Source organism: Daktulosphaira vitifoliae, unplaced genomic scaffold, assembly GCF_025091365.1.
Source record: "Daktulosphaira vitifoliae isolate Bord-2020 unplaced genomic scaffold, ASM2509136v1 Scaffold_1, whole genome shotgun sequence".
NCBI lineage: Eukaryota > Metazoa > Arthropoda > Insecta > Hemiptera > Phylloxeridae > Daktulosphaira > Daktulosphaira vitifoliae.
Genome location: NW_026099572.1, coordinates 33,238,981 through 33,247,820, shown reverse-complemented (window position 1 = coordinate 33,247,820; position 8,840 = coordinate 33,238,981).

Below are 8,840 nucleotides of genomic sequence, written 5' to 3'. Positions count from 1 at the left end.
TATTGTGTTAATTTTTTTCCTTTCCAAAATCTTCTTTTCTATACCAATTTTCTAGTATGCCTAATTATTTCATAATTAAAAGATTTTATTATTAGCATTGGATATATTTCTAGGAAAGAATAAATAAAAACTATATCTCCACATGAAATTTCTACAGAACATAATTATTTTATATTGGAAGTACACTCTTGCCGAGTCCGAGAGTGATCCAGATATTCCTCATCCTGACAAAATGTTTACTGAGAGGTTTTGGGATAGGTGTATTGCTACCAATATACGTTATATATATTAAGATGATCTTTAGTTATAGATGAAAAACATTATATTAAGAATTTCTTTAATCTTTTGCTTCAAAATTGTAAAATATATGTAAAAATAAACCAAAAAAATTTCAAGTCAATTATACGATTTTAACCCGTCTCTGCTCGGGGTTGAGAATTGATTAACAAGGGTAATATTGTCGCTATTTACATGAAACTTAAAAGAGTACTCGCAGAAAAAAAACTGAATGTAAATTGTAGATATAAATGTTTTTTATAAATCAAGTACTTTTTGCTAAATCCATCAGTTAGTTAAACATATGTTTTTATTAAAAAAAATAAAGTTTGTAAAATTTTAAGAGGAAAAGAAGAAGTATAATGGGCAAAGTGTGAATTAAAAGGGCAACTTGAGAATTTACCACATTCTAATTTTTTAGTACACATTTAGCCCCACATTGTACTAAAACGCTATTTTAGTGGGACAAAATTAATCAACATTTCTACTTTTGAATAGAAAAAAGGTTAAAAATAATGTTTTTAAGATTACTAAATTCAAATATTTTCAATATCTCTCCTTTTAGGGGAAAATCATAGAAGACCTTTCATTAGTTTAAATAAATTTTTGATCTAATATGTCAAAACATGTTATTTATTTTAATAATTATCTTTTTCATTGTTAAACTCAATTCTACAAACTAGCGTAACGTCAAAATATTATATGTTCTTTACGTTAAAATTTTATAAAAAAAAAAATCATAAAGCCATTTTTTGAAAACAGTTTTTTTTTATATAAAATTAGTTTTGTTACAGATTAGGTTATATTACAAAGATAAATCACAAGCGGCTTTGTAAAATGATGGGCCGCCTAAAAATTTGCCCGATAATTATAATCTGAAATAATGCCTCTGATAAGGGTTACTTCCAAAAAAACATACAAAACCGACATTTTTACACATTTCACAAAAAAAATCTTACAAATTTTGTTTTTTAAACGATTTTTTTTTAATACTTTTTTCTGAATTAAAAAATGTTGCTATTATAGTATAAATATTTTCAAATAGTCGTGTAGATAGAACCCTATTCAGAGTGTCCCAACAATTTTTGACATCTTTAATAACTTTTGATCCATCAGATGCTTTAAATTATTTTTTTATTTTTAAGAATTTTCATAAGTTATAAAAATGTCAAAACCTGGTGGGATGCCTGAATAATTTGATTTTAGCTTCGATGCGAATCTGAGAAGGTATTAATTTTACTATGATTTGTTTTTATTTATTTATTTATTTTTTGTGTCTGTTTACACTTTTTCTCAGTCCTCACCGAACCGATTTTTTTCAACGATACGTCAAAATATCACAAATCGTATCTAGTTGAAGACATAATCCTTAAAAATTGAAAAAATTTCACTCGTTCCCCGTAAATGGGGGAAATCTTCAAAAAAATTACAAATTTAAAAATCACTAATTTTTTTAACTTAAAACTGCCATACTTTTTCAAAAATGAACAAATCAATATTACTTTTTTTTTTTATAGATACATAATGTCTTTTCATTTGATAAATACTTATCATTTATAAATTTGACTTTTAACTTGCCCACAGAGAGGATTCAAAATGATAACTTTTTCACAAAAAATTAACTTTTGAAAGTGTTCCGGAAAAACTACACTTTTATATATCTTAAATTAAAGCTTATGTAATATACTTTAATATTAAAAAAAAATTTTGGACTATTTTGTCTTCACGGTAAAAATAGATACCAAATGCTATTTTTGTGTGAAAATTCTCGATTTTATTTTTTTAATTTTTAACTTTATAATGCTATATTTTATTGAAAAGTGTATTTACCAACACAGTTTTTTATTGAGAAATAATATTTATATCCCTTTTTTATTTGACATACTTTATCTTAATCAGGATATAAATAAGAAAATAGCAGATCATGTAGCTTTTCGAATAATCCACCAATTTTTTAAAATTAAACACTATTTAAAGATTTGCATTGAAGCGTTTTTTATGATAGTGGTTTTAATAACCACTGTGCCGCGACCGCTCTGTGCTGGTTTTTTTTTTTTTGTTAAATTATTGTTTATCAAAAAAAAAAAATTAATGTGGATAGTAATTATATAATTATTTATAATAACCGTGACTTTACTGTAAAACAACTGTAGCAAAGTGTAGACGTGCTATAGTTAGAACAAGTATAGATGACATCTAACGATGATTAAAATCGCCATCATAAGAAATGCTTCAAAACAAATCTGTTGATGGGGTTTATTTTTAAGAAATTGATGGATTATTCTAATTATTCTTATTTCCTTATTTATATCCCGATTACAAATTTTATGCAATATTAGTGTTTTATATGAATAAATATTTAATAAATTTGTTAAACTTCGACGGCCATTTGTACATAGAAGATAGGTCGTCAGGACAAATATTTTTTTAATGACAACATTCATTTTAAATTAATTTATAAAATAGATAATGTTTTAATTAAAAAAAGACTCGTCGATAATGTAATGACAGTAGGTGAGGAGTGGGTGCTGTTATTTTTTATTTTATCTCTGAATATTTAGCAGATTTTATTTAGATAGAAAAATGTTGGTCTCTATGTGTGTTGCTATCATATTTAATGTAAGTTCGAAATAAGAACTTATGCATTTATCTAAAAAAATACATTTATAATTACCTCACTTCACCCTAGATACATTTTTAATGAAGTTAAAATTAAAAGATTTGCGAAAACGCTGTGTAAACAAATAATGTTTGATTTTGGCTTTTAACTATAAAACCATTTTGATTTATTATGAAACGTTTGTTGTTTAAATTTCACAGCCAACATTTTTGAGAGAAAAAAACCTCTATTTTTTCAAATTAAATTGGTCAGTAAATTCAAAATAAATTTATGTACACTATTGAGTAATTACTTTTGACTATTGTGTAATATTGTCCTGTCATATTAATCGAATTATATTTAAATAAAATTGAATCCACTTTTTCAAAAATATAAATAGTTCAAAAAACCTATGTTTCGGAAAAAAGAAAAAAAATGTGTTATTTAATAAATAGTACATTTGTTGGTTTTAATAAGTTGAATTTTTTAAAAATTTCTGAGGAATATAAGACGTATAAGAAATCCAAAACTACAATAAAATATTTTCTATTTTTTTTACTACTAGAGTTTATGAAACAACTGATTCAAGTACTCTCGATGCTATTATTAAAAAAAAGATCATTATATATTGAATTATTATGATGTTAAGTCATTTTTTTGCACATATGTGATGAAAAAAATATATAGCCGTACAAATGTTGTTAGGTATCAAATAACAACAATGAAAACATAGAAATGCTGAAAAGTATCCAGTTAATTATGATATACAAAAATTAAAAAGTCAAGGTTTTCTGTATTTATTTAAAGTAAATAATATTAAGTTATAATATATTTGTAAAGATATTTTCTTCAAATTTCCCATTAAAATAAAATACGTGTCAAGACGTTTAGAGCATTCGTCATTTTAGGCAATCAAATTTTTCAGGAGAACCTAATGAAATTACCTGAGTAAGCTGAAGTAAGAGCTTAGAGTTTACTAAATTACTCTATAAGAAATAATATAGACGATTCCTGCACTCCCAAAATGTAATATAGCAAAATTATAACATTGTTATAAAAAAATTATTTTTTGGAGAGGAAAAAATTTAATTTAGCCCCTCTAAAAAAAGAAGATTACATATACAATTATTTCTTCCAGAAGATGATATTAGTATTGAAAATATGAATACGACAGGAGTAATATTGGTTTTTTTTCTATGAGTAATTGGATTAAATTTCTGTGAAAATTGGTAACTTTTTTCATTTTACTATGACTTTTTCAAAATTACACTGTTCTTATCCTAATGAATTTTATAAAGGAAACACAAAAGACATTAACCTTTCTTTTGGCATGTTTTTTATGGATTTCTCATGAATTATCATGGTCAGGAAAGATGTAAAAGAAAACGTCTAACAACTTTTAACCTATATCAAATTAAAACTTTTGAAGTGAACTATAGTATTAAAAAAGTTTGTCTCAACTATTATTCTACTATTAGAAATTTTAAATATAAAATATAATTTTATTTTTAATTATCACAAATATCCTAGGATGTCTGACTTACTCTATATTAAATTTTTTAAACAAACGTAATTATTAAAAAAAAATTAATAAATAAATTTAACAGGTTCGCATTAAAACATGTTATGACAGTTATGATAATCTTTGTCAAATATCATCTATACTCCTATCAATGATTTTATATTACAAGTGAAAGAAGGACATGTATAAAAATTCGTATTATTTGACATTTTGATATACTCAATATAGTTTATTAGTGGCGTAGCCAGGTTTTCATAATAAAGAGTCCAAAAAAAATTTTTTAAATATTGGACCGTATTTTTTTTCTGCTTATCATTTCATTTTAAAGATGAAATATATCATTAGTATATTATAATATTCGCTGCCAATATATATATCCTGAGAATATTTCAAAGTATTCTGATTATATTCTAAATATATTTTAATACCAATAAGATGTACTTTAAGAATATTTTAGTAATATTGCTATTAAATCAATTGTTTGAGTAATCTTCTTAATACAATTTGGCATAAAACACAATATTTTAATGGAACAAAACAATACTATTGAGTGAATTGATTATCTTGATGGATATTGAACAATAACGTATTTCTTTTTTGACTGTGTGTCAATTTTAAACAATATGCAGACTCAAGTTAAAAACATTATTTTCGTTACAATTGAGTTCGTCAGCGAGACAAGACATTTAAAAGCACCTTATACCATTACTGTAATAATTACTATAACATTGCAAGTAATGTATACAATAGTTTCTAATTTAACTATGTATATGTATTGTGTATAGTTTATCTATACAGTGACTTAAAATAGCTGTAAATTCATAGATTATATTACACAGTTCTGCAGGATTGTCTCACTTCAATGTAGTATTATTGTTCTTTGAACTTTTGACAGTATTTAATTTCTTAAAATGTCATAAAAGTTACTGATACGTATAACATCGTGAAAAGTAAAATAAAATTTAATGAAATTTATGCTATTTAAAATTCAACATTTCTTGAAACATTAAAAACTATTTGTTTTGTTATTGTTGAACATATTTATACCTATAGACTAAGTTATAAATAATTCTAAAGTATTGTTGTTGTTTTTTTTTTGTAATCTTATTTTATTTGTAACAAGTTGGTTGTAAATAATATAAATATTTATTATTATGATTACAATGAATTATAATTACTATACAATTACATTTTAAATATATTGCTAAATTATTAGTTAAAAAATAACTTCTTTAGAAAGTACGATTTCTATACTATGAACTTATTTAAAAATAATGCATTTACATTATTTATTTTAGTAAACGATTTTAATTGCAATTGTACCGTCATATTCTTTTAAAGTCCAAAACTTAAATTTACATATATTTGAATAGTAAAGAGATTATTTAATTTCACTTACATAATTTAAAAAAACACTGTTGTTAATAAAATGTTAGCAACATAGAAAAATATTTTTGCAGATTAAAAAATCGCGACATTTGATATCATATATAACATCGATATAATCGTCACATTTAATATGAATACTTCTGCGATAAAGTTATCAAATGAATTGTGAATTATTAATTTAGTTCTTTTATTAAAAAACAGTAGATATATGCAATTACTAACTTGCAGATTTTCTTCTTATCGGTTCTAACTTTATCATAGTTGATGACAAAAAATTATTTCAAAAATGTATAATATGGATATATTGAGATTGTTTTGCATCAGTGACACTTTGTCAATAAGATATGCGCAGTGTGACGAATGCTTATAGTATTTTGGTAAAAATTCAATACACATGTATGGTTTTGATGATTAAAGACATTTGCCTGCGATTGATTTAAATATAACATGCCTAAAATTTTGTTTAAAAGCAAGTGGCATAGCCAGTATTTCACGATGGAGGGAGTATCAAAAATTGATAAAATTCCATATGTTTACCTTGTTTTTTGACTCATTTTAGAGATGATTATTGCTATCAATGGAGAGGGCTCAGGCTTGCCTCTTGGCTACATCACTTAAGGATGATATATTTATTTATCTTTGTAATAGTGGTGATTTTAATTAAAAAAATAAATTATCAAATAATAAAAACCATTTGATATTTTTAGTGCGAATTCTTCATTTTAAAGTTGTATTACTATTGTAAAATAATACAATACTAGTCATTTATACAAGCAAATTTTTAAATAAATTTCAGTGCGTACAAAACAGCTGATAATTAAGACTGACTTTTAATATTTTTACAATGAAAAGGTTTAGGTGTGTAGACAAGCGACATCGTTTTGCTGTCCGCTATATTAAAAGCATTAGTACATCATTTTTCCTGTAATATAATTATTGTGGGCGTGACCAATTTTATTAGGTATATTTTTAAAGGCAACTGTGCCGTTATAACATGTACATAAAACAATCGGACATAAATATTTTTATTTTATCATTTTAATGTAATGTTGATTATTATAGTATTCCAAAAAAATTAAGAGCACAGACTCTTTAAACACACGCAGTTTATATGCGAGTATATGTGCTTTTAAATATGTGTAACTTATAATTTGTTAAAATAACATTTTTTTAAAATAATTAAGCAAAACATAACAAATAATCTCTTTCAAATATTTTTTTTTGAATCTAAATTTAGATTAAAAAAATACTTAAAATAAAAAATTAGAATCTGTATCAGTAAATATAGATTCTTTTTTAGATAAGTACAGTTTTGTTTAGTAAATATAAATAGGATGCACCAGTAGCCTTGTTTAATTTTAAAATTATTTTTATTAGTCAAGCAATAATTTTTTTGATATGGCATTATATAGAATATTATAATGGACACAATAAACAGTATTAATAATAATTTAAATTGATACATAAGTATACTTATACCAATACACTGTTAAAAATAATAATGTATTTATAGCCAAAATATTGTTGACCATTACATAAAACTTATACCTAAAATTATGTTACTGATTATATAAATTGTATATTTTAAAACCAAGAAGTTTAACTATAAAAGTATCAGAATATTTACTAATAGAAAAGTACTTTTTTTGAATAATCTTATTTCCTATTTAAATAATGACATTTAATTATTAAATTATTAATAAATACCTTATGAGAGTTAGGAATAGATAACCAAAAATTAATCTAGATTAAATATAGATACAAGAATAAAAAGTTACTTAGACGACATAATTATTATTCAGATGAAAGATAAAATAATTTGTCTTTTATCTATATAAAATGCAGATAAATTCCTGCTTCATTAATAATTTTATTAATGTTTTTATTTCCTCCCTTTTATGCTAAATGAGTTTCTATTTTGTTGTTGTAATATCGTGAATTTTTAAACTTTTTCATTAAAAATTATTTTTAATCAGATTTTATATAGTTTAATGGGATCCTATAATTATTTTTTTACTGTTAATTGGGGAGTGAATTAAATTAATATTAAATGGAAAATGGTTTAAATTAAATTTTGAGTGGCCTATAATCAGTTTTCTAACATTACTTTTTGGGTTAGTATAATTTTTAGTTATGGGCTAGCGGTTGCCCAACGTAGAAGAATTCTTACCTGCGCATATGGTAAAAATGCAGAGTAGCTAAATACAACTAGTATTTCTATGAAATTTAAAAAAAAACAGAAATTAAAAAATTACAAATATACAAATTATTTTTAAATTTAACAGATTCCTTGAAGTTATTTTTATGATAGTTATGTTAACCATCTCAGTATTTTTATTTGTGTCAACTATGCTGTGATCCCTTTAAACTGGGTTTTTTAATTGGATCATTTAATTAATTAAAAACAGGTATATAATAGTTAATGTAATTGTAGTAGTATATACCTCTATGAAATATACACTTCAAAAAGATTAACGTATTAATTAGTAATAAGTTATAACGTTACTGCGACAATCCTAAAAGGCATTGAATTTTGCTCAATATAATATAATATTTTTTTAATTAATATTTTAACATTTATCATTGATCACAAAAATTTTTTCAATTGATAATAATTATTAACTTATCATATATCAGATTATTACATTGTTTGATAAAATATTAGCATAGCTTAGGGACATGTGTTTCCACATGTCCCTGCACCACTAATCATAGCTAAACATCAATTTGTAGGGTTTGTTAAAAGTACGATAAAAATAATTTTAAGATACGTCTCAATACGACAACATCATATACAATGTATATGATGACCTAATGATGATTTATAAACAATCATATGAAGTTACCAATTATTTGTTTAATCCAAATATTTTTTCTTTGAAATTAACAGCAAGAATTTAAGTTCGTTTTCTTTGGAATTGGAATTATTCTAAAAATAATTATATTAGCTTTTGTTAATTAAAATGGCCAAGTTTATATGTGTTATTTTGACAATAATGACCTTAGTAACTTATACTTTTTGTACCATTGTATCTGAAGAACTCATTCAGTTAC